This window comes from Danio rerio, chromosome 23 (genome assembly GCF_052040795.2).
Source record: "Danio rerio strain M-AB ecotype USA chromosome 23, GRCz13ab, whole genome shotgun sequence".
NCBI classification, from domain to species: domain Eukaryota; kingdom Metazoa; phylum Chordata; class Actinopteri; order Cypriniformes; family Danionidae; genus Danio; species Danio rerio.
In genome coordinates, this window is record NC_141043.1 from 27,869,372 (window position 1) to 27,895,731 (window position 26,360).

Here is a 26,360-nt window from a genome sequence, read left to right on the forward strand (position 1 = left end):
ATCTCCTGCCAGTTTATGGCAGCTTTCATTTGAACACGCATCACGATAAATTCAACGGGTTTCATTTCTTAGCTGTAAAATTAGATTAGGCTCATTTAATGTTTCACTTGGCTTTACAAGAGCTGGCATTAAAAAGGTAAGCCCTGTCTGTCCATGAAAAAGATATGCTATTATTGTCTAATACTTTCCAGATACGTTATTGCTTGAAATGAGTCATGCTTCTGCCAGACAGATTTTGTGAAAGTTGTTTTTTATATTTAGTACGGCACATGGCTAGATGTTTTCATCAAGCACTTGACTGCATACATGATGGAAAAGATTGTGTACCAAATTGAAAGGCCAAGCTATCGTGATTGGCTATTAATATCATGTCAGAAAGGCTTTCAGCTGAAATGGGTATTTAAGGCAAGAAAAAGTGGTTAGTATGAAAACCATCAGGCAAGGAATATACGCAGGAAAATCATGAGTAGTGATCTAAACAATGTTGCTGCTATCCATTTAAGTAATAAATACAAGGAAATATATTTATACACACACACACACACACACACACACACACACACACACACACACACACTATTATTAGTAGTATAATAATACTAATATACAGTTGAAGTCAGAATTATTAGCCCCCTTTGATTATATATATATATATATATATATATATATATATATATATATATATATATATATATATATATATATATCAAAGGGGGCTAATAATTCTGACTTCAACTGTACATTAGTATTATTATATATAGTGGCAGTTATTATTTCAGTTGAAATATTTTCATTTTGTTTCAATTTTAATTTTAGCTAATGATTAATTTTCAATATGATAATTACATACTGTAAATATAACAATTACATAAAATCCATGCAGTTTTAAATATTAATATTAAATTGATTTGTTCATTGTAACATTTTTTTGTAAAATGACCTAAAATGTTAGATCCATTAGTTTATCACAACACAGTATACAATTTTAGTTAAATTAGTATTACTTTATTGCAGCATTTATCATTAAATGTTGCCATAATTTGGTTATTGTAATCAATTTTCTAATTTAATACAGCAATAAACACACAAAATATAATAATTGTATAGATACTGTATAAAATGTACAATATTTTATGTTATACACAAACACACACTTACAGAACATATCATGTTGACTTTTACTTCCAAAGCCTGAACATTTTACAATATCTTACAGCAATATTACCTAGTTTTTCATTTCATTCATTCTTTTTCAAAGCACATTAAAACAACAGGGTATTGACCAAAGTGCCGTACAGTACGAATATGAAGGAGAAGAAAAAGAAGAAGAAGCCCCACAGTCCAAAGACATACTGTAGTAGGTGAATTGAATAAACTAAATTGGTGTAGTGTATGTGAATGAGTATGGATGTTTCCTAGTACTGGGTTGCAGCTGGAAGGCGATCCGGTGTGTACAACATACGCTGGATAAGTTGGCGGTTCATTCCGCTGTGGCAACCCCTGCTAATCAAAGACACTAAGCTGAAGTAAATTGAATGAATGAAAGAATGAATGAATGAATTAATGAATGAAGGAATGAATGACGAAGAAGAAGTATACAAAGAAGAATATGAAAAAGAATACAAAGAAGCGAAAAAGATATGAAGAATACGAAAAATACAACAAATACGAAAGAATACAAAAAAGAAGACAAAGAAGAATATGAAGAAGAAGAACTCCAATAAAAACACAACATACAATAAACATACAGTACAATAAAACCAAAAAAAGAGAGAAAGAGAGACATCAATGGCTCCAACGTAGCTGCAGACTCACACTAGGAATAAAAAGTGAGTCTTCAGGCATAAAGTATAGAGATGGGAGCAGCTGTAATATATAATGGAAGATATTCAATTCTCCTGGAGCTGCCACTGCAAAAGCAAGATCACCTCCCCATTTAGATTTTGCCCTCTGAGCGCTTATGATCAGTTGTTCAGAAGACCTCAAAGACCTAGCAGGTTTGTAGTAGCTCTGACAATGTGCTTATCACCAGTTTACAATATTTAGTGGCCATATTGTACAAAATAACCAATGAATAGTTTTTTACATAAACATACATAGATTTGAGAAACTAAAGGATTTGTGGAAGATATTGTTAGTGCGTTTGCTATCCCTTCTTGTCAAAAATGTCCATGCTCATTACTAACATTCAATAACCCTCAGGCCGGCTCTGGATCAGGGCTCAACTGAAGGTCAAACACTGTGTTTTTGCAAATATGAACCTTTGTGAATAACAATCCTGTTTTTTGTAAAAATCGCTGACTAATCAGTTGCTCTGGTGGCCCGGGGTCTTGATTCCCTTTGGCCTTTGGCCTGTGACATGAAGTAAACATCATGTCAGCACTAGAGAGAGCAATGCATCACTTGGCTGATTCGGGACTTGACAGTGGGAGTCACGGGGCTGTTGGGCGAAACATCACAGTGCATTAGTCTTGACATGAAGTGCGTGGGGAGTGCACATATTCACTGTAGCCCAAACAAGGAGGAAAAATCATGTTTAGCTAATGTGTTAAAACTAGGTCTGTGTTTAAAGCACAAGTTCTGTTATTATTTGCTCATGTACACCGTTTCAAATTTCAATATAATGATTTTTGGTTTGACGTGGCATTGGATAACAAGACACTATAGAATCGATGATGTGCCATTGATTATACAGCTAACAAAAATAAGCAATGCTACTTCCGTTTTCAGCAGCTGTTTTCTGGATATTATAGTTTTCTATAACAACCTACATTAGTTAGTGAGTAGCAATGTAATGTATTAAATCACTCTGCATGTTTGTATGTTTGAGTTGAACAAATAATCAAATGTGATATAATCTTCCCTTATTTGCAGCATAGGAAAGTGTGAAATTCATTTTAGAGAATCTCTTCTGTCCTTGGTCATTTTTCTTCATTAGTGCTTCTGGTTCAGTTCAATGAATCAGTTTGTTTGAGCATTTCTTTGGGCAGTGTATTATGCTTTTGACCATAGCTCAAACAAACTGATTCACTAATTATTTACACCACAATTCATAAACTTACTGCTTCAACCAGCTGATCAGTGGAGAGGAGACAGAGTGATGAAGCCAATTATGATATGGGGATCGTTAGGAGGCCATGATGAAAAGAGGTCAGTAGGCAAATTTGGCCAGGATGCCGGAGTTAAACCCCTACTTATTTTTGAAGAAAATCCTGGAATTTTTTAACGAGCACAGAGAATAGGGACCTTGGTTTAACACCTCATTCGAAAAACGGCAGTCACTCATCAGCGCAATAGCCTAGTGGTTTGCGCGCTGACATGACGTAGCTTGTCAGGGCATCCCAAGTTCGAATCCCGGCTCGAGCATATTTCCCAAACCCTACCCCACTCTCTCTCTCCCACTTCGGTTCCTGTTCTATCTAATACTGTCCTATCTAATAAAAGGTCAAAAATAAAATTAATAAAAAAAATTCAAATCAATAAAAAAGACGACACACAGACCGTAGGTTGAGTACCCCCTGCTTGCTATACTAAAACCGCTTTCGCCAGCAACCAAATTTTCCCATGTGGTCTCCAATCCAGGTAAAGACCGGGCGCAGCCCTGCTTTGCTTCAGTGGGCGACCATGTGAGAGCTACAAAGAGCTACCCGCCGGCTAGCTGCCAAAAATAGAGATTTTTTTTTTTCTTAAGGCCAGGACACACTAAGCTGGTGGGCGACTGTTTGGCTTCACTGAACCGTCAGTCTGCGGCGATCTGGCTAGTTGATTTGGTGTGTTCCAAAAATTGCCTCTCGTTAGAATATTGCCCACCCGTAGGTGCAGAAAGATACATCCTCCCATGCAGGTGCAGAACATGCTCTCTAATTTCAGTCAGCTGCCGTCCGTTTGGTGTGGTGATGTGCAATTTTTAGGCCAAGACAGGACCAGACACAAGTTGACAACATAATGGGTTTTCATTGACATATGCTGCCTTCACAACAGACGCAGAAGAAGCGCAAAGCATGAGTGATTTAGATGTTAAGTTAATGCAAAGACATAAATGGACATTCTGCGGTGCGATACGCGTAAATGATGCGATTCGAAAGAATGAAGCACCACTAGTTGTGCATTTTGCGCGATTGATGCTCGTGTTCGAAAATCTGAACTTCAGCAGACATTCGCGTCGCGTTAACCAATCAGGAGCTTGCTTATTATTATGATGTAGCACCTGTTGTTTGTGTCCCGAGGGAAAATCCTTCTGCCGAGACTGACAACAGTTCATCAAACTGGGCTCGGCTCAGGCAGAAGCATCGCTACAAAAAAATAATTCCATAATTATTCCATTTCACAACAGAAATTAGTTTCTGATGAACTATCCTTTTAAACGCTGGCACCTGTGCAACATTTTTCATTAACTTTTTTAAATGTCTAACAGAAATGTACTTCTTGGCTACATGATGCTCTCCACATGGAAGATAGTTTTACAAATCCTGTCAACAACGACTGCATCAGCTTGAGCAAGTGTCCAAAATGCTGCTCGAGGGAGAATTTCCCATTAAAATAACATGAGGAGTAATACTGCATGGGTAAATTATTGACAGAACACTCCACAACCAAGTACACAAAAGGATGCACAGAGCTTTCTTCCTCTCTGTGTGTGTGTGTGTGTGTGTGTGTATGTGACTATCATAAAAATGAGATCGATTCACGTTAAACAGCCCACAGCTGCCTTCCTCCTAATCTCACTGAAGTGCTGTTCCAATAAGTGTGTGCATCTCTTTTTACATTTAACCAGCCTACATGATGCCATTTTCAATAATCTTCCACTCAAAAGTGAACACTTGGTCACCTCCAGACTGATCTTTCTCCCTGGGGGCAGAGTGTAACAGTGTTTTACAGCCAGGAGACAGACTGCTCCTTTACCAGTCCTTCGGGATTCACACAAATCTCACACCTCGCCACTCACATTCACCACCTGCCAGTACAGACTTTACAAGTTACAAAATCCATAGTGTCTCACTTGGTTCACACATCCAGCTGTTACATGGGAATTCTTTACAGTTTTGTCTGCCAGTGACATCTGTGAAGCCCTAAAGCGTCCTGAAGGGATACTCTGGGCAACAGCTCAGCTCACACTGCCAGTTTATGTGTTGTGCTGTTAAAGGGATAGCAAAAAAAATAATATTTACTCTCCCTGTGGTTCCAAAATGTTAACGCAAGAAAAAGATATTTAATAAAATTTTGGTAATAGCCACTCACTCCCATAGTAAAAAGAAATACTATGGACTTCAATGAATACTGTTTCATTCATCAATATATGTCAATATTCTTTTATATACAACAGATGAAGAAAAAAAAAAACTCATACATGTTTAAATCCACTATAAGATATTTTTGTGTGATGAAAAACTAGTTTTAGCCTAGCCTATTCATTCATCCATTCATTTTCTTTACGGTTTAGTCCCTTTAAATAATCAGGGATCACCACAGAGGAATGAACCACCAACTTATCCAACATTTGTTTTATGCAGCGGATGCCTTTCCAGCTGCAGCCCATCCCTGGGAAATAGCCTATTAATAAATGTTTTAAAACTTAAAATTAATTAAGTTTTGTTTTGCGATTTTGTTTGCTACAGTGTTGCTATTTATTGTAGTCTAATAAAACCACACTGGAGGTTTTAGTGTTATATCCTGTTCACAATCAGTGTTTACCATTGAATGTTTTTCAATGCATATCAATTATGCATGAATTTCAACATATACTAACTATTAAAACACAAATGTGGCATCTGAATTTAAAAATGCAGAGCAGTGCAGCATGCTAATTCAGTTAAAAGGGGTCTGCAACACCTGGAGTAAAATTTCCTATTTGCAAACAGCACTGAGATGAATAGGAATGCATTTACTTCTGCCCACTCCAAACTGTAAAGATCACATTTCTGCATTTAAAAAACAAATGTTCTTCATTGGCATCAATGATTCGAGGAAAAACCTTTAACACCCAAAGGTACATTTCACAAAAATGTTTGTTTATGAAAATTTTCTTCTCACTCTGAAAAAAGTGGTTCTTTCAAGAACTGTTGTATACAATGTTCTTATATGGCATCGCTGCAAAAACTCTATGTTGTTACCTTTACTTTTAAGAGTGCAGAGCTGCAGGGGAAAAAATAATGTCATTACACTGCTGTAAGAACAACAATCCTTTTCTAGTAACTGCCCTGAGCTGTAATGTGAAAGGCAGCAGACTGGGTAAAATACAGCCCATTTCACTCTTCAAATGGCTCTTCAGGTTTTGAAGAACGCTTCAGCTGCATTTATTTATTTATTTACTTTGTAAAGGCATTAGCGTAATTTATGTCACACAGATCTCTGGATTTTATCACACAGAGCATTTACACTGGAGTAAACACTCAGAATCCTGCTCGACATTTCTATTCTAAGCTCTTAACCTCTTTACTGTTTGCTATCTGATTATTTTAAGCCGCTAAACTCCATGAACGTTTTTTAGTTCAGTGATCTAGTACGCGAACGCATTCAAAAATCAGCTGAAAACATCTCTAAAGTAAAAGTCAACCAAGCCGATTACATTAGAGATGAGAGAGTGAGAGCAGTGACTCGTGGCCTTTTCCAGTGAATTGTTTATTCCAGTGTGTTTTCAGCTCCGAAACACAAACAGTCATTTTAGGCTTAAATATGCCCTTGTGCATTGCACTGTATGAAATATATTCTAAACAAAACATCCTACTGCTGTATGTTGATACATTTCTCGACTAAGTAAACCAGTATCTTGCTAGTAAAGTTTTGATGAATGCATATTGTAATCAAAGGAAAGATTATTACAGTGACATATAAAATTCATTATGCAAGTGTGAGTCTGTATTATTGGTATTCAAAAAAGGTTACTTTTGGGTTTTTATGTGTGCTTTGGTGTGCATGATTTTTTTTTCTTATTATACCATATCATTATCCTTTGATTATTAGGATTCTTTTTGTAGTCTCCAATTGTCCATATTTGGAATGAAACCTATATTAATCTTTAAAAGAAATGCTTCCATCTGTTGATTTGTGTTGTTGGGTGTAGCACATGGTCACAAAATAAATGTGCTGAACAAGATAAATGGTGTAGTGCTTAATATCACAATAAGTGCATGATTAACTGTGTTAAGATATATGAATATTCCCAGACTTAAAAATTAGTACAAGATAAATTTTGGGGAAACCATCTATTGAAAAGCTTTTAATAAATTGGCCACAGACAAGGTATTTACTGAAATGATTTGCCTGCATGCAGATTGTTAATTATTTACAAAATATATACCAGTTGAGCTAACATTGATATACTAACTAGAATCTTTTTTTTATTATTTAGTTTATCCGGCTGCATTTAATTCTTTAGGTTGAATTAAATTAACTTTTAGTCAAAACCATGTCAACTTCCACCAGTTAAACACTTAAAACATTATGTTGAAATTTACATAACCTAAAAAACATGATTAACTTATTAAAATAATTTAAAGTAACAAAATATACAGTTGAAATCCGAATTATTAGCCCCCCTGAATTATTATTTTAACTTTGCCATGATGACAGTAAATAACATTTGACTAGATATTTTTCAAGACACTTACTCAAAATACAGCTTAAAATAACATTTAAAGGCTTAACTAGGTTAATTAGGTTAACTAGGCAGGTTAGGGTAATTAAGCAAGTTATTGTAATGTTTTGTTCTGCAGACTGTCGAAAAAAAATTGCTTAAAGAGGCTAATAACCATGTCCTTAAAATGGTTTTAAAATAATTAAAAACTGCTTTTATTCTAATAAAACAAGTAAGACTTTCTCCAGAAGAAAAAATATCATCAGACATACTGTGAAAATTGCCCTGCCCTGTTAAAAATAATTTGGGAGATACTTAAAAATGAAATAATAATAATAATAATAATAATAATAATAATAATAATAATAAATAAATAAATAAAACTCAAAGGGGGGCTAATAATTCTGACTTCAACTGTATGTTCTTTTTGGTCATGTCAACTTTGTGTATCTTAAAATAAAATAAAATAAAAATGAATAAAAATAAAACAAAATAAAAATGAATAAAAATAAAATAAAATAAAAATTAATCAATTAAAATAAAAATGAATGAAATAAAAATACATAAAAATAAATAAAATAAAAAATGAATGAAATAAAAATGTATAAAACAAAACTAAAAATGAATAAAATAAAATGAATAAAATAAAAATGAATAAAACTGAATAAAATAAAATTAATAAAAAGAAATGAATAAAATAAAATGAATTAAAAAGAATAAAATAAAATAAAAAATGAATGAAATAAAATAAAGATGAATGGAAATGAATACAATAAAATAAATAATGAATAAAATAAAATAAAAATTAATAACATAAAAATGAATAACATAAAATTGAATAAAATAAAATGAAATAATGAATGAAATAAAATAAAATGTGAATTTTCTTTAAATAAAACTCTAAAAAAAAAAAAGTTTGTTGTGATTTAGCCTTGGGAGAAATCAGAAAGTAAAAACAAGTAAAGAAAGTGAAAAAGGCACTAAAACAGGCACAGAATCAGAGGGAAAAAAGAACCCTGTAGTGAGGCTAATCAACCCCAATCATGTCAGGGAAGAGTGTTAATCTGCACATGATCTGCTCTGTAATCACTAAGCATCTGCGTCCACTGCAGACTCAAGATGGAATGAAACAAGTGGTTAAGTGTCACGACGGACATGCACAGCATCACAAAGCACTGAACAGAGCCGCGAGGTGAAGATCTGCTCTGCTCCACCATCAGCACCTAAAACACTTTCTTCCACATGCATAATGCAACACTATTGATTTATGATAGCGCTGTATATTTGGGAGGTGATAGAGCCAAAGTTTGCACTGCACTGCACAAGACTCTCTCTCTCACACAAGACACTCAATCTCTCTCTCTCTCTCTCTCTCTTACTCTCTGTGAAATGAGGGTGTGCCGATGCCCGTGCTGTGCTTCACAGATGGACTGGCATATTTCCGAGGGATTTCCAGCAGGGTAAGACACTGAGACTGGCCCCCAGTTGATCAGGTTGAGTTTTACCAAACCTGACATTTACCCCGTGCACTGTTCTTGAACTCAATGTGACGCTAGGATCCCTGTGCGGCAGGTAAGAGAGAACTTACACACCCTGCAGCCATGACTGCTCACTTATAACACACACGCGCACGCACGCAAGCAAACAAACACAAAGTGATGCTGGATCACAGTCGCTGTTATGCGTCGCTGAGCACAATTCACCTGCCAGAGATCAGCATGTACTCTGCCTGCTGATGGAGAAAACTCACAACAAAACAAAAACACACGCTAGATGTAAAGAGGGCAGAAACATCTTTGATAATATATTTACAAGGGCTTTTGAAAGGGCAAAGGATCAAACAAAAAAAAAATGTGCTAGTCTATCATCGTCTGCTTTCAAAGTGTTCAAAATAAAAGCGATAAAGAGCGTACGCTGGCTGTCACTGGAGCAATCCTGCTTTGATGTGATGGACACAGCGTGCACACACACACACGCATAGTAAATGCACGCATTGATGCATCTTCTAAGAAATTCAGTTTTTAAGTGGCTAAACTGGAATTAAGCAAGTCTAAATTGTAATATCACTTAGCATTATCCACTTTTATTTTCTTTAAAACCAGCTAAACAAGGTTGTTTGAAATATATATATGCCTTTTTTTTAAATATGCATGTTTCATAACTACTTTGGATAGTTGTGAAATCAACGCAGCACGTGCACTGCAAGCCTTTTTGCATCTCCGTCCGCCACAGCACACTCATGCAACCTGTTTCTCTCCTGCTACACAAATCCATTCCAACAAAAGCAAACTACTCCACAAAGATGCCGTATTTGTGTACTCACCAATGATACTGGTCTCGTTTTTCTCACACTTTCTCTCTGTCCTCCTGTGATGCTTGCACTCGGCAGCGCCCAAGCAGAATGAGTCTCCAGCGCGCTCAAGAAGCCCGTTTCTATGGCAGTGAGAGCAAGCCAGTCAGCAAGATACGGCGAAAGGCTGGGGGCAGATCCCTCTCTGAGCTCTACACGCACTTACAAACACTCCACACTCCCGTAGTCCCTGTGGTGTTGCGCTGAACAGCGCAATACACAACACGCAGGGCACAGACCTCTCTGTCACGGGGGCAGCTATACATCAGAGATACAGCTGTGTTTTAACTAGAATAACAAAGCTAAGCGGTTGCTGCATAAGTTAGGTGCATGCATATCAACCAGACGAGCTCATGAATATCAAACATACTTAGCGAATGCATGCTGCATTGATGAGTTTGGGACGGTGGATGAAAAGAGAGCATTATGCTGTTTGCTTCTGACAGATTGATTAAAGAGAGATGTGACAACTGGAAAGATGAACGAAAAGAGAGCGTGTGTAAAACACGCTATAGCCTTTTAATATTCCAATGGTTGTATTTCACCTCAGGCTGCGGCGTCCATGGTGGGTTTTGAACCATACTGCAGCACTACAGATAGCGGTTCCCCCCCTGCCTCACTCGGTCTAGATTAGCATCACCCTATCAGCTGCATTCAGCATGGGGAGAGCAGTCAAACCCTGGGACCACTTTCCTCCTGCTGCTGTTCTTCTGCGCCAGGGACGCACCTCATATGTGTTTCAAACTAGAACCATCACAGCAGCCCTAATGAACAAATGCTATTTTGATTCACATAATGTGTGCGACGCTACAAAACAGCCTCTAAGTGATTCCAGAAGCACAGTGGTGTAAAATTGCCTTTTCTTTTGTGTTTTTTCATAATTGGCAAATTGATTCCCCTTAACTTGAAACTCAATGTATTGAGGTAAAATGTATGTTCTTTGCTTGAAATATTGTTATTGTGAAACCTGTGCATATGCTCAGTCTGATCTGAAAGGTTAGTTCAGCCAAACATGGAAGTAACAGTCGATATTTTCTCACACTCACACTTAGTTATTTTATCTGTGGAACACAAAGCTATACACAACTACAAAGTAAGACCTTAGGAACCCCTCTAGGAAACTGTTTTGGTGTTTTTGTGGGTTTTTGTTTGTTTTTGTGTACCACAGAATAAAAGGAAATCTCTCTAAATAAGAATAAATAAAATAATAATAATGTTATTCTGAAATCAGGCCATGTTCTCAGTTTTAAAATAATGGGTACTTTCCCACCTTTGTGTCACTTAAAACCCATTTAATTTGCTTTCTTCTGACAGAGCAAACACAGCAAAACCCATTTTAAATGGTGAACAAGTCACTTTCGCAGTGTTTCTGTGACTTTTTTTAGTTGGAGAACCTCATTTTATGGACATGGAGCAGAACAACTGAATGTCTATGTTATTTTGCACTGTTTGGAATCATAAACAGAAGTGAAATATTTTTTCACTTCAATTCACCTAATATGTGACTTAACATATATCTTAGTATCTTTTTTAAAAAATATATATTTATCAGAATTCAGTGACAGTAAACAACCAACTGTAAAAAATGACTATATATAAAATAAATATATTTAACAGTACAAAATAGATATAAAAAAAATAAATCAAATGGATTATAATCCCATGCCTAGTATTGTGTGATTATGATTCTTTTTCTCCTTTCGCAAGTTTCACTCTCATGTTACTTAAAGGGTCACAAAACACAAAAACACATTTTTTGACAGTCGTATGTGTCCCACACTGCTAAAAATTATTAGGACACATATATTTTACTAAAAAGTAAAAATTTATTGTTTTTGCATTATTTAGAGTAAATTCATACTTCCCATTTGAAACAAATTTTTGAAGCTGCGTCATGGCCATGAGATCTTAGGGTGTATTCCAGCAAGTAGACTGGACGTCTGTACCTGGGAGTGCCTTATTTTGTCTCTGAGTGTGCTGCAATCATTCATGAGTAAGACTTGGTTCAAACCAATCAGCGCGCTCTATTGTGTATAGTTGCTACCTCATTAATATGCATGATAGCTTCGAAGACTGTTTTTACCTGAAACAATGTTCAGCAACAGAGAGATGCCACGTTGTGTTGCTAAAAGAAGTGGGAAAAGAATAAGAATTGTTTGGAGATACGGGTCGTCAGTGTTGCTTTTATAATCTGCTGCAACGAAGGTTTTGTTTTCATTTTCCAGCTATGAGAGCGCAACTGGACTCTCGCGTGGATCAGTGCACGCGACACACGGCAGAACTACATTTGTACGGAATACCTTTTACTCGAGAGCTTTTCGCATCTGGAAATTGTGAAATCTGGATTTGCAGCTTGTCTCCTTTAAAAAAAGACGCAGCTCCAGTATGTGTTGATTTTCCTGTCTCTCCAGATTTGGTAAGTGTGTGCGACCAGTGCCCTTTCTTTATTCTTTCAGATGGCAAAGTTATAGTTCGTATAGTCAGCAGTACTCTTTCAGTGTTTCAAGTTACTTAGTTTACGTTAACATCACTACAATATTATGGACTCTGAGTATATATGCTCTCTGAGTGTAAACACATGAACACTGCAAGCAGACTATTGCTGACCGTCATGTTTAATTTTCGCCACATTTTGTGACAGGATAGTCTACACAAACACACGGCTTTCTGACCTACCAAGTGATTCTGAGTTACCGAGAAATGCAGAGTTTCTCTGATACAACGTGCGGTATCAAACATTTCACTGTCATTAAACACAATCACTGTCTTTTCCCCCTGCGACAGTGTGTTTGTTTTTCCTCTGTGAAAATCAGCGCGTGCCCAAATGAAAACTCCCATTTTTATTTAAATCCTTCCCCTTTTCCCTCCCCCAACACTCTCACCTAAACAGAGCTAGACACACCCACTTTTCCGTCTTTTTCCAAACTAGAGTTGTAAAAACACCCTGCTGAAATGGGGGGGGGTTTCTTAGCCCTTTAATGATATTCTTCTCCACCTTAACTGACCATCCTTAAAATTGTAACACCCCACTATGATCCTCATATTGTGCAACACAGTATATGATGTGTATAAACAAAATATGATGGCATTCATTTTACAAATTAAGCATATAAACAGGTCAGTACTGAAATTTGAGGCTGGGATAGGAGTATATATTTAAAGGCATGTCCTCAGCTTGATCTAAAATGTCAGTTCAGTCAAACATGGAAAGAACATTCAATAATTCCTCACCCGTTTGTCATCCATATGCACTTGATATATATATATATATATATATATATATATATATATATATATATATATATATATATATATATATATATATGTATAGTGGAAAACAATATAAGACACACAGTATATATATATATATATATATATATATATATATATATATATATATATATATATATATATATATATATATATATATATTGTGAAACACAAAAGAATAAAAGATATTGAATGCCTAACAAGCCACATTTTCAGTGCTTTTTGTCATTTAAAAGCTTTCTTTCATAAAAAGTGTGTCTCCTTTTGTGCCTCATTGAAGAAAGGAAATTTAAATGGGTAAATGATAATAATAATGTGGTTATTATGAAATCAGGTCATGTTCTTTTAGAAAAGCAGTTATTTTCTCACCTTTGTGTCATCCAAAACCCACTTGATTAACTTTCTTCTGTGGCACACAGAAAAACACATTTTGAATGTCTAATAGACCACTTTTATGGCGCTGTTTTGTAGAACCTCATTTGATGGAAAGTATACTACTGTGTGTCTTATATTGTTTTCCACTGAATAAAGAAATGGCAAGAGAAAAAGATAAAAAAAAAATTACCCAATTTAAATTAACAAATTGATTTTCCTTAATTTGTGTCACGGTGTACTTTGTTCTAAAATGCTGTTATTGTAAAATCAGGGCATGACCTGAAACATGAAACTGTCATTATTGCTCACCCACTTGATTTACTTCCCTGCATCATAAAAAAGGCATTTCGAATGTCTAATGGGCCACTTTAATGGCACCTTTGTGACTTTGTTGAAGCTTGAGAGCCTCATTGCATGAAAAACAGCAAAGACTATTTCTTCTTTTGTGTTCCTTTAAAGAAAAGCAAATAAGATGTGTCAGGAACAAGATTGACATGAGTAAATGAAAGCAGAATTTAAATGTCATAGCGCTATAAAGCCTTAAAATCTATTTTGATGGTTTGCAAATACAAAAATTAATAAAAAAAAACATTAGGCAGAATTTCTAAACACATTTCTAAATAAGAATTGTTGCCAACTTTTATGCTATCACATTTTCATTCAGTATAACATAGCCCTACTAAAATGCATTAAAAAGTTTTCTGTTCTTGCTTGATAACAGTACTGTGCAAACAACCAAGATTCAAACTGAAATCAATTTAAAAAACAAATGGAAGTTTCTGGAACGTCTCAGAAATGCTCTCATGGACGGCTATTTGACAAAGTACTATGCAGCATTTACCCTTTGAGGAACTAAAATATGCAAAGGCTGACACCGTGGGCAATTTCATTGACAAGTCAAGCTTTTTGCACAAGAAAGGCTCATTTATTTACACACGTCAGATGCCTGGAAGTGGTGCGTCCTATTTCCAAGACAAATGAGATGTTTTTTCTGAGTATCAATAAACAACACATCAGAATTTGTCACATTGTGACACAATAAACATCCTGCGAGATGCTCCACTTCTTAAAAGCCCCCCTAGGGCAAAATGCGGCACCTGCATCTGCAAGTCACCATGCTCTGAATGTTCACGAGTTAGCTTCAGGGTCAGGCATCAGAAGGCATGCCATTCATCTTTCTAATGAGCCATATATCCACATCTCAGGTCATTTTTGGCATCGAGCGTGACACGGATCTGACAGCACCTGAAATCCTGCTGGGAAACTCTGGGCGAGAGGTTCAAAGGGAAAAAGAGGCTCAGCATTGCAGCTTCATCCTCAGCATGTGGAAAAGTCCAATGAAAATCCTGCCGGTTATTCTCAGATGTTTAGGGAGTGCTTTAGGACCCGTCGAAATCCGACAATCCCTTAACAAAGCAGAGCCGGACTGGCAATTGCACTTAAAAGGAGAAGAGAAGGTTAAGGACGGATGTGTGAAAACGATCTGAAAAGGCCACTCTGGGGGGGGAGCGAAAGGTGGAAAAAGGTGATTCTAGCTTATAGTACGTCAACGGATCAAAGCTATTATGTCCCTGGGAGTTTGCGTCATTGGCTTTTAGATATGTTTGTCTGCAAGCACATTCGTGAGCCAATGAGTTTCACTGCAGTTCAGTTAATTTCACAGCAAATAAATGAGCAAATTAAAGCTCTAATGTGAAAGCACAATTATTTCACAGAGCTCCATTTCTATCCTGATCGAACAAAGCCAGGCACTTTGCTAGTTACAAGAAAAGAGAGACACCAGAATGGAAACTGTCTGAAAAAATGACAGTGGACAAATGCATAATCCACCGATTCTTAGCTATTGAATGAAATCCTGAAATCCTGCTGATTCCCAGAGGCACCGAGAATGAAGCGATGCTGGAGTCTCTGACAGTAATCTTGCTTTCCTTTTCTCAGTTTCTGTATAGCTGGCGACTTAAGACATCACAGTCATGTTATTGACTCTGTTTTCGCCAGTGCAGCAGGTTCACTATTAGAAGAGTCTTGCAGTGTTTTTTTTTTGTTCTCATGAATTCTTGAGAGAATACGACAGTCAGCAGAAATCTTCCATATTGTTCCGCTAATCTACACAAGCTTCTTTGGATTGATCTCCTATCATTCAATGACTTTGGAGTTGCTGGCCGCAGGCAGTCTCAATCCTATTTTCCTATCACTAATTGCAACAGCTTCTCGAGACAAAAAGTGGGACATGCCAATCAAAATGTTTGCTTTAAAAAAGTAGGAATAATATTATTTACCTGCCAATGGTGATATAATGTCAGTGGTCAAAAAAAACAGGGAAAAATTAGACTAATACATTAAAGCCCTATCATTCACCTGGCGCAAGACGTGTTTGGCGCAATTTGTTTCTACTTTCAGACCATTATGCATTATGCTCTTAACTCATTAACTTAGCTCCCTTAACTCATTAAGAGAATAAGCACGACCCTGTAAGACCATGCGCAGCGGCGCAAACGGTACTTTTTGCATTATTAAATATTAAAAGTGGATTGGGACACACCCTTAATGCTTTTGCGCTATGCGCTTTAGACTTTGCTCCTAGATCAATAAAATAGAGCCCAACGACTTTACAATTTGTAATAGAATTAGATTATCAATTAACTAATGAATGGTAACTAAGCAAGACCGTTTTAGTCTTTTGCTTTTAAAATTTGCATAAAAAAAGATTGCTTAGAAAAATAAAAATCTAAATGGAAAGTAGTCAAACTGTGTGATATTAACCTGCAGATGCACAATAATAAAACACAATAATTAGAAATTAAATCTTGATTCAGTTAAAGTTCCTACAAGAAAATTCTCAAGATAAAACATTATAGTTATAAAGATATGCATGTAGTAATCAGGGCTTTACATTAACACCTGCCAACCCGCCAAATGCGGGTAGATTTCAGCTTTGGCGGGTTAGACAGACACCTCCACTAGCCACTTTGGCTGGTTGAAAATTATTTTTAAACTGTAGTTTTCCTAAAAGCAGGGTTCGACAATATAAGGATGGCCCAATATGCGTGCAAATGTGATCTTAGAATCGATAAGTAAAATAACTGTGATCACACGAGCAGAAGAAAGCAAGTAAATAACGAATGAGAGGATGATGATCACTCGCGCTAACAGCTGATGTGATACGTGCGACTGCTTAAAACGCATTTGCGCGACTGCTTAACATGTGCGCGCTCCCGAATCGTGAAGCAACCGTGTCTGGAACAGGTTCTGGAAACGCAACTATCATCGGTTCTCTTTCAAATAAACTAGACAAAAAGTGATGAACATGCATCCACAGTCCTGCTGCTTTTAAGAGCTCAAAATGTGTCTTTTTGTAAGCTGCACTGGTTGCTTTCACTTTGATCAGATTATTAAATGGCCTAAAGTTAACCGTGAGCATGAGATCATCCTTTCATAATCACACACGGTATGTTTTACCTGCTTTCATTTGCTTACGGTTTAATTTGCTTTTGGTTTTGTTAAATGGTTTAATTTTTTTTTTTTTTTTTTTACAAAGTGGAGATGAACTCTCCATTTATGTGCAGTTAACTGGTGATCCGAGAGATCTTTAGCCACGACAGATTACTGTGCATATTTTTGATACATAGTTATTTTTTAAAAGTCAATTGCTTTCCTTTTTTTTTTTAAGAAATGTTTTGTTAGATAAAAAGTATAGTATACAGATATACTTTGCTTGTTTTGACACGTTCAAAATTTGTGGCTAAGATATAATTCTTGTTTCGTGTGGTTATAGAGATTAATTTGGTAAATCATTAATTTCGAGCTCTAAAAAAGTCATGTGAAATAAAAACTATTTGCAATATAACACTGTGAAACCATGACCCATCTGCTCATGCTCACTGAGCAAACTCATACTCTACACACAAAAAGTGAAATGAATGAGGACGCATGTGGACATAACACACAATTTTAATCAAGTAATTTTAGCATGTCAATGTCAAATTTATGCATATAAAATATATTTTCCTAACAACAAAATTGTGGCTAGTGAAAATGCAGAGTGGCTAGTAACATTGGAAAACTACTACCCACAGTGGCTGTTGATTAAAAAAGGTTAAGCCTTTCATTGTAAAGCCCTGGTAGTAATAATAAAAATCTCATTGGCCAGATACATTATGTTGGTTTACAAGAATTATAGAGGCAGTTATGAGATTATATTTTACAAGATACAGTATTAAATTAATCCTGTAATTAGAATGTTTGTATGGAAATAAGATTAGAAATATGAGCGACATAGAACAAGCATCTAATAAATACATTTTACCATTATTTATTTACCAGATGCTTTTATCCAAAGTAACTTATAAACAAAGATAACTTTTATCTTTACTTTTAAAATAAATAAACTATTTTTATTATTTTTTAAATCACAATTGTATGTCTAAATTGTAATTATGAAAGCAGCTGATGTGTCTGAATGGTAACAAACTCAACTGATAAAAGAAAATGTCTGCCATTCTCCAATTCTCGTACAGCTCTCCTGACAAAAATGCTTGCTGTAAACCAACAGCTTTTGACAGATGACAGCATCGCAGGGAAAAACAACATGCAACAAACCCCGTGGATTATGGAAACAAAACATACGACCCGTCCTGTGAGTGGACCTGGTCTCACCAAGTCATTGGGTCTTACAGCTTATTTTTGCCTTCGGAAAGCACATGCTCTCATGAATATTTAAAAATCAGGGTCTTCTCATAGGTTAAGAAAACTCAGCTATAAATAATAATGAGAAACCGACGTGTCATCACTCCACAAGCTGATTCGCGCTATGTCACTGGTTTTGATCCAGCCCCAAAAATTATTTTAAACCCGGAAGATGAAATTAGCAGACACAAGCTCACATTTATTTTGTTTTATCCACAATTAAAGCTGACAGGTGCTAACTTTGTCTTAACTGACGCTCAACACACACAAAACTCTAAAATTTTCAAAAAAAGTACTCCTTAAACCTTTCATTTTGTTAAAATAAAAATAATTATAAAAAAATCATAATTGAAATTCCAAATTGTCTTTCTTTATGCATGAGTTTCTTTACTTTATGGTGGTCTTCAGTAAATAAACAGATATACTGCTCAGAGACACAAAAAAGCAATGTCCAAAATGTTGTTTATTTTTTTTCTAAGGAAACTGGCAGAACTCTCTCTTTTTGATTTTAAGATTCATTTTATACACTCATATAAGACAGAGGAGAGCAAAATGTTCCCTCCATTCACCCTTGTCTCCCCCATCTGTTTAACATGCAGCCTTGGTCTCATATTCCAACCATTATTCGCACCTGTTTTAATGGTTCCTGCGTTCATTACACTTTCTTTTTTTTGTCCATGTACATCACACATTTTCTAATTACATTTCATCTACCTCGACCCGCAACACACAGATTCAATTTTTATGAGGTGGGCCTGTGGTTTTGGTGAGAACTGCACTCCAAACTCAATTCAATCCACAATGTCATTACGCCGGTGCTTGTGTGGAGAGATAACGGTTTTCTTTTGGACCGTCGTTCATTGTTCAGATGCACAATATAACTGTTTTGATGTTTAATGAACTGAAATGGCTCAGACTGTAAACAGGCAAGTGGAGTATAGGCTTCAGACATTGTTTTGTTGCTGAATGAGAGGCTTGTTTTTTGTACAACAGGAAGGCCGAATGAAGAATATGTCACCCACATTGCATGATATATACGCTCGTGTCTTGTTCGTAATTACACGCCTCACTGGATTACTTTGAGGTGACAGTCAGTTGTCAAAGAGAAAATGAATTATTACGTGGATTCGAGATTTGCATGTTGGAATTCCAAAAGCAGCCTAAAGGTCAAAAGCATTCATGCATGATTAAAGGCAGTCATGAGTGTCATTTGAAGGCCAGAAAGCATAAAATTATAATAGGAATGGTGCAGAAAGGTTAAGATTGTGCTTTTAGGTTATTTTTAGAGTGTATTATGAGTAAAATAAAGTTATTAGCTTAACAAATCATCAAATTTAGATGGATCACATACATTGCCTCATTGAAAATGCAGCTCTAATATTTACAAACGGCTTTGCATTAATCATATCAAATAGGCTGTCTCCCCCCCACCCCCCAAAATATCTACTTTCATGCTTTTGGATTTCTTCATAAATTTTCAATTACTGTCAGATTGCCACAGTGAGTAAAATATCACTTATGTACCCGCAGGCAATTTTTATTTTATTTGAGATTTAAACATGCCATGAAATTGCTTGACGAGAGCAGTTTTCAGTCTAACTGAAAGAGCAATTCTTGGTGAGATGTACGGAAGAGGTTGTCTAAACTATAAAATAAATAAAAAAAATAACCTTTGAGCTTTTATACTAAAGGAGGTGATTTCAGAGGCAGGCAATTCTCCTTCAAGAGGATATTTGATTAAAATAAGCAATACACACTTTTAAAAGAAGATATTTAAAAAAAATAAGCTGAAAACATCTAAACATTGACTTTAATAGTTGGAAAAACTAATCCTATGGAATCAATGGTTACAGGTTTTAATCTCTTTCTCAAAATATCTTCTTTTGTGATCAACAGAAGAAAGAAACTCATAAAGGTTTGGAACAATTTAAAGGAGAGTAAATAGTATATTTGAGGGCCCTTTAATTTTACCAGTTTTATGCAAGTTACATTTATTTTGTTATTTTCTTATTAGCTGTATTTTTAAATTATTCCCACAATTAAATAATTTTTTTCCCATTTCAGTTCTCTTTTAAATTGAATTTAAAAAAAAATATTAAATTTTTTATATACACAGTGGAGGCTCTAGCTTAAATGACACCCTGGGTGAACCACCCCATGCAAGCATCTATCCCCCATCTATCAAGCATCTATAGTTCTTTTATTTAGTTTAAGCCATTTTTTTAGGTTAAGCCATTTTTCACAAAATTTAGTAAATCGTCAGTGTTCTTCAATTCATTCATTCATTTTTCTTCAGCTTAGTCCTTTATATACCAGGGGTGGCCACAGTGGAATAAACTACCAAATATTTCAGCATTTGTTCCCGCAGCGGATGATCTTGCAGGAGCCCTTCTGACACCGCTCTTCTTCAAACACAACCCATACACACCACCAAAAAATCCCCAAATATTCTTCCACCCATCTGCAACACAATTCATATAGAATATTTTTTCTTTTTGTCCTTGATGTATGGTAATATTAAAGTTCTGCTTGTTCACATTATGCCCATAATGTCGTCCCCCACTGTGGTGGGTATATCTGCAGGGGCTCCAGATAACGCTTTACAAGAAAACACAGCTTCTTCAACTCAGTGGTTTGCAGGAAACAGGGAAGATAATGTCTGTAAAGCTTTGTCATTGTTGGAGCAGATGCTCTTGCTGTACCGTAACACCCAGGCTGTCTGTTAACACAGCACGACACAGAACGAGAGGAAGAGCTTGCTGCCAAACATGCTTCCTCATTTGCATTGCACTGACAAGCAACATATTACACACCGTTTCATGCATTTGCAATGATCGATGGGCTTTTTACAACACTGATGAATAATGAGTAATGACCAGGCAAAACTGAAATCATTTCTAATTAGTGTCAAACGTTATGCTTTAAATCTGACTAAATTAAAATGTGTGACTTTTAGGTAATGTTTGTTAGCTTTGAGTTCAATCTAATTTTTATAGCCTACTCATTAACATTGACAAAAATTAACTATTTAACTCTTTTCCCAAAAGGCTTTGTTTTTTTTAAGTTGCCAGCCACCGCCATCATTAATGAAGATTTTTACCTAAATTTGACGACTCTCAGAATATATATCAAAATCAAGAACTGAGCTTTTGTTTAAACAAGTCTTTGATTCTATCTTATATAACAAATAGTCAATCTTTGAGATTGTGTGTGTTTCTGTGTGTGAAAAACAAAATACATATACAACCAGATCACAGAGACTGATCATTTCACTGTGGCAAGGCCTGATTTGAGGTATAACTCTTGTTATAACAAGTGGTTATTTGAGTTACTTCCCCATTCAGATGCTGATTTGAACTGCATCAGATCGTCTTCACAGTGTCAACATGCCTACATGCATTGAGTTGCTGCCATGTAATTGGCTAAATAGAAATTTGTGTTAACAAGCAGTTAGACAGGTGTACCTAATAAAGTGACCGGTGAGTGTGGTTTTTACAATATATATGCAGAACTTTACTTGTGGACACATTTCTGTCATGTACAACTTTTGCATTTTTGTAATATGCAAAAATGTTAGCAAATCACACGAGTGGGCATGTACTTCTGAGTCTTCAATCGGTCATGCCTATTCAAATGGTGTTTTCTGACGAGAGGTTGAAAACAGGACAGAAAATAACCTTTCCTTTTACAATTATGATGTTTATTCATGTAAAAAAAAATTGTTAACTTGTTAATTGGGAGATCATTCAAGACCAGTTCATGAAGAATATTCCATACATGATGAACATTCAACTTTAATAGATTGTTATGAGGGAATATTAATGGAGGAGACTGGGTTTAGTTGTTAAGTAGTTCTTCCACTCAAAAATAAATGCAAGCTTGAAGACTGAGGGCTTTAGCAGACTAAATTACAGAAGAAATCCGATACAGTGCATCACAAAGAAAAAGTCAGTTATTTTCACAGGAAGTTGCAGATTTAGAACATTAATGACAATAAAGTTAACAAAAACAGATCTATAACATCCACTTAGATTTGAATGTATTTTCATTTCAAGCTAACAAAAAAGTTGAATTGTTCTAGATTACTCGTGCTGCACTACACATTTTGATCAGTAATTGGATCACTGATCTTAATACCATGTGCAAACAGGTTCATAGAGTGTAACTGCTAATGACTATTTGTTTTTTCCCTAATAAATTTCTATTCTTTGCAAGGGCAGGAAAACAGGGGAATCAGCTAGCAGTTATGTCAGTAAAGCGTGAAGTGTTCTCATCCAATTAGCAATGAAGGTGCTGTAACCTCTCCCCTTCCTTCATTAATCTGTCAAGCAATTACCCTGCAGCTTTGGTCATGCAGCCAGTGTAGGTTGACACTATTATGCTGCTATTCTGGTCAGGTCAGGAATATCTGCTGTTTCTGTATCGGCACACAGATGGCACAATGTGTTTCATTTATTGCTCTGGGGATGAGAAATAAAACTATTCTATTCTATTCTATTCGATTCTATTCTATTCTATTCTATCCTATTCTATCATTTCAGAGCGTTTGTCTGCAAGTCACCAGTAGGTTGTTACAAAATTATTCACTGAATCAATCTTTATAGATGTAAAGGGCCAAATGCAATAACAACATTTCAATGAATAAATTTATATAACAGTTCTGTCTAGTTCTTGAATCTGATTGGCTGAGAGTCATGCAATATTTCTGCAAATAACAGCACTAGAACAGCCTCTTCACCCTGCACCCTTGTGTATTACTCCACCCACATACAGCGACAAGCAAAGAACACTCTACAGTTTGACAAATATTGTTGCTGTTGGACAACATAATGTACTTTTGAGGCTTTTTAAGTCAAGAATGTAGTTTTTTAGATTGCAACTATTTAGTTTATTTATAAGGATAGTGCCTAATTTTAAACATTTATAATTTGGAGCATCGGATTCAGTGCATCGACCGCCGTTAGCCTGTCTGAGCAGACCTAAGAAAGTGACGGTTGACATTCTGCCACAAGTTGGCGACAGAGACAGCATAACAAGTAGGGGAGGAAAAAATAATTTTCTCGGTGTAAATTTCAAACTACAGCTGAACAAATCATTATAAATCAGGTAAGTGATGTTCTCAGTCGATCTCTTTCTTTTGTATTTTGTAGTGCTGTATCTATACCACAAAAACTATAGTGTTTGCTTTGCTCTGGCTTTTTCAGGATTAATTATTGTGAAATCCTGATTGCAACAGAGAAACCTGGGAAATCTCGGTAGATTGAGGACATTTCATGCCGTTTAGCCTTATAATCTGATGTGATGCAAAATGTGATCAATGTATTGTGAGCAAAAACTACCTGTTTTGTCATTACTCTAGACATTAAGCTAGAGAATGATTCAAATACTAGCTCTAAAGTGGTGTTTGTAAACTGGCAACAGTTTCTGCTGTTCTGACAGTCAGCTGCAGATGTGAATCAATGGTGGAAGAAAATAGTTCTTCATACAAAAGGGTTTTTGAGAGTCTCCGTGTTTGATTTTCTATTTTATACACACAATTATGCTGTAGAACTGTTGTATAAACACAATATCACACGAGTAGCAGTGTGAAATGGCTATATATCAGCAGCACAGGTGGGGGGCACTAAGGCACTCAGCCTGCGGGCTCGAGCCAATGCACACCTCGCACCAGTGTCAATATGCAGCCATATCACACTGCCACTTGTGTAATATTGCTCATTTATACAATCAATAATTCCGTGAAAAAAAATAGATATATATTTTAAATAAGCTAATCATGTTTCAAAAAAGGTTTTACAAAATAACATTTGTTGGAAGGCATGAGAGTAAGTAAATTTACAGCAAATATCCATTTTCAATGAAAAACTCAAATTTCCCTTTAACTATGAATTACATACTTTTAGTGCAAGGTTTTGTAATGATTTGTAGACATGATTCCCTGTATTTGTAGCTATCAGCTGCAACATGTACTTATAATGGACAGATTGGTTTTCACACCTCTCTCTTTTAAAACCCCAGTCCCCTCAAGCTTGGGCCCTGCAACACAAACAAGCTCATCCAGCACAGCGACAATTACCACGGTGTCAGAAAGACACATAATAATCATGTAAATTAGCCAGTGCTGCTGGACTTGTCGTAGCAGTTATTTGCCTCCGTTAACACCACTGAGCGGAAAAGTCTATTATCTTCCCAAGCCAAAAAGGCTCCCGGACAAACCGTGGCACAAATAGCGTGTTTTCTATAAAAGACATGATGAAAAAAGATGAATTATTGAAAGCATATTAGCATGTTGGATAAAGCTCAAACAGATTTTGTCCGCACCTGCAATGAAAACTTTCTTCATCCTGCAAAAGAATGCAGCACACACTGTCTAATGAATAATCATCTGCTACTAATGTCCTCTGCAGGGAGTCTGGAATAATAAAGCAAAGACAGGACAGTGAAAATGAGATACAATCTAATTAGGGCTGATGTTGAAATCTGACACATCACCTGTGATCCAATATCCATAATTTCAATAGGTTTTCATATGGACAAGGACAAGCGTGAGGGTGTCAGTCAATTAGAAAAACAGCACTCCAATGTAGGGTTGGGTATTGTTTTGGTTTTTAACTATATCGGAGCTACATCAATATTTTTAACATGGAACAGATGCCAAAGCAGTGACTAAACTGAGAACAGAAAAATTATGGATTACAGTAAAGAATGACTTTTAACTGAAATAAACAAAATAAATAAATAAATTGAACAATATATAAAAAGTTCAAAGTACAGTACACATACTGTAAAAACTCAAATTCACAATTAAACCTATAAGCCAAAAACCAAACTAGTCAAATTCAAAGTGGAATATATTATACACAGCAAAAAGGTGAATCAGCTTTGTCCTGGGACAAGAACAGTAACAGTTCAATACACATTTAGTTTTCAGGACAACTTTGAGGAAAGTTTTGATCCACATCAAATGTTGACTTCTGTACTGTAATGTTAAATAAAGATACAGTACAAAGTACACTACCTGACTAAAGTCTTGTCATCAATCCCAGTAGTAAGAGCAGCAAATAATAACTTAACTTCTAGTTGATCATTTGGGAAAATGGCAGAAGGTAGATTTTTCATTTGTTGAACTGCATCCTAATCATCACAAATACTGGACCCAAGACTCTCACAGACATCAGTCAAGTTTGGTGAAGGAAAAATCATGGTTTGGGAGATCTGCAGAGTGGATGGCAACACCAAAAGCCTGAGGTATCCCGTTACATTACAACACCTGAAGAGGGCAAATTCTTTAGCAGGATAGGCTGGGGTAGGAGGAAGGAGGAGGCATTAAATATTGATCTAAAGAATCTTGATGAATTCTGGGAGTCCTGCAAGAACGCTTTCTTTGCTATTCCAGATGGCTTTATTAATAAGTTATTTGAGTCATTGCAGAGATGTATGGAGGCAGTCGTCCAAGCTCATGGGAGTCATACACAATATTAATTCTTTTTCCACTGCATCATGACTTTATATTCTATACTGCACATAATTTCTGTTAAGTGACAAGACTTTTGTCTAAGCAAAGTCAGACCTTACTATCTTAATTGATTAGATCATTAAAAATCAAGGCATGATCATATGTTATTTTGGTAAAATAAGCATAATCCAAGGGCCTTTGCCTTTCATAGAAGCCACTTCTGATACCAAATTATCAAATAGAAGTCAAATTTTTATTTGCTATTCCTAAAACTTGGAAAGGCGACAAGATTTTTGTCAGGTAGTGTACAAACAGCAAAGTGTGTATTTTTGGCATGCAACAAACTAGCTTGACCAGCATTTCTTTGGCAGAAATATGAAAATATTTGCCGTCTCTGGCAAAAAAGACACTTCTCCTGACTTATTGCATGTCCTGGCCTATCATCAGATGCTTTGAAATGGAGTACATAATACGTTTTACAATAAATAACACATTGTGACAGAACGGTTATAAGCCAGACATGACACCTTCTAATTCACAGTGTATCATGTGATAATTTGCAGTGTCTGTGCTTTTTCACACAAGTTATGATCAATAAAAATGTCTTTGTACACGTTTAAAGCGCATTAGTTGAAATCCATTACTCCCTT

At 35.9% G+C, this 26,360-nt stretch overlaps 1 protein-coding gene across 7 annotated transcripts in view; it reads right to left on the reverse strand.

Annotated features, from left to right (window-relative positions):
- syt6a (synaptotagmin VIa) overlaps window positions 1-26,360 on the reverse strand; it is a 127,571-nt gene that overhangs the window by 46,996 nt on the left and 54,215 nt on the right. Inside the window, exon 1 of one of the 7 annotated variants that reach the window (XM_087307181.1) lies at window positions 9,897-10,010. The exons of the other annotated variants lie outside the window; for them this stretch is intronic. The gene's annotated coding sequence lies outside the window, so the exon portion shown is untranslated. Of the gene's footprint in view, window positions 1-9,896; window positions 10,011-26,360 lie in introns of those variants that run through there. 7 annotated transcript variants of the gene reach the window in all.